Source organism: Terrapene carolina, unplaced genomic scaffold (genome assembly GCF_002925995.2).
Source record: "Terrapene carolina triunguis isolate 2854851 unplaced genomic scaffold, T_m_triunguis-2.0 Scaffold836, whole genome shotgun sequence".
NCBI classification, from domain to species: Eukaryota; Metazoa; Chordata; order Testudines; family Emydidae; genus Terrapene; species Terrapene triunguis.
Genome location: NW_020665187.1, coordinates 2,773,581 through 2,774,851, shown reverse-complemented (window position 1 = coordinate 2,774,851; position 1,271 = coordinate 2,773,581).

Sequence of the window (1,271 nt, the reverse complement as noted above, 5' to 3'; positions counted from 1 at the left end):
GCCTACATCCCAGGAGGGTTTTGAGGATTAACCAGTTGCCGGTTGTAAAGGGATTTGGCTGGAAAGCACTGGGTGGGAAAGCCGTGTAACACTGATTTCTGTCCGCTCCTCTTACCCCCCTGCTCTTGGACTCTATAAGGATTTGCAGGAGCAGTATCCAACAGAAAACCGAATTTTGTTATTTTTAAAACATGTAAGAAAAGCTGATTAGTGAAAACGAGAAGCAAGGAAAGAAAAACGCTGGAAGCAATGGGGGAAGTAGCCAGAACAGAAACCCTGGAGGGGAGCAGTTAAAATTTCCAAGAAATACTAACAACATCCAAAGATCTTTACTGACGTTAATAAAGCCCCATGAGAGAGATAGGAAAGTAATATCATCTGCACTCTCCAGACATGGCAACAGAGGCACAGGCAAGGAAAGTGACTTGGCCAAGGTCACGCAGTCAGTGGCAGGGCTGTTCATAGAACCCAGGAGTCCTAATGCCCAATCCCCTGTTCTAACCACTAGACAACACTTGCCCCCCGAGCCAAAAACTCAAACTGGGAGTCCTGACCCTCAGCCCTCTGCTGCCACCACTGTAACACACTCCCTTCCAGAGCAAGAAATCCGAGAGACCTGACCCTCCCTAGGGCCCTGCTCTAACCGCTAGTCAAGAACCCAGGAGGCCTGACTCCCATGCCCCGCTCTAATCAGTAGACCTAGCCTGCCAAATAAGCACATTGTTTTAAGACTCACAAAGGCCAGCAGTAAAAATGATGTGTTATGTTTTAGGAAAGAATTAGACAGGGGAAGGGAAATAGCTAGGCGATTGGATTACACAACAGAGATGGGCTGGAAGCATGAAATATTCCAGGCATTTAGGCTCCATGCAAAGGCAACAATATTCATTCAGACCCTGAAAAAAAATGTACTTTTGAGGGAAGAAGAGAGGGGGGGGGAACCCATGATCTCAGCCCAGTGCCCCCAGGGAAAGGAGGGGAAATCAGGGATTGGGCACCAGGAAATTGTTTGTTCTTCACTTCTTTGGGGTTGGGTTAAATGAAAGTGGTTTTTGTTTGGTTGCGGGGGGGGGGGGGGGGGGGGTTTGTTTTTTTTAAAAAAAGGGGGGGGGGGGGGTGGCCAAACCCCCGGGGGGGGAAGGGGGGGGGGGGGGGGGGGGGGGGGGCTTGGGGGGGGGGGGGGGGATGGAGATGGGCTCCCCCACTTGGGAATGGGCCTAGGCAGAATGGAGATGGGCTCTCCCACTTTGGAATGGGGGGGTGTGGAGATG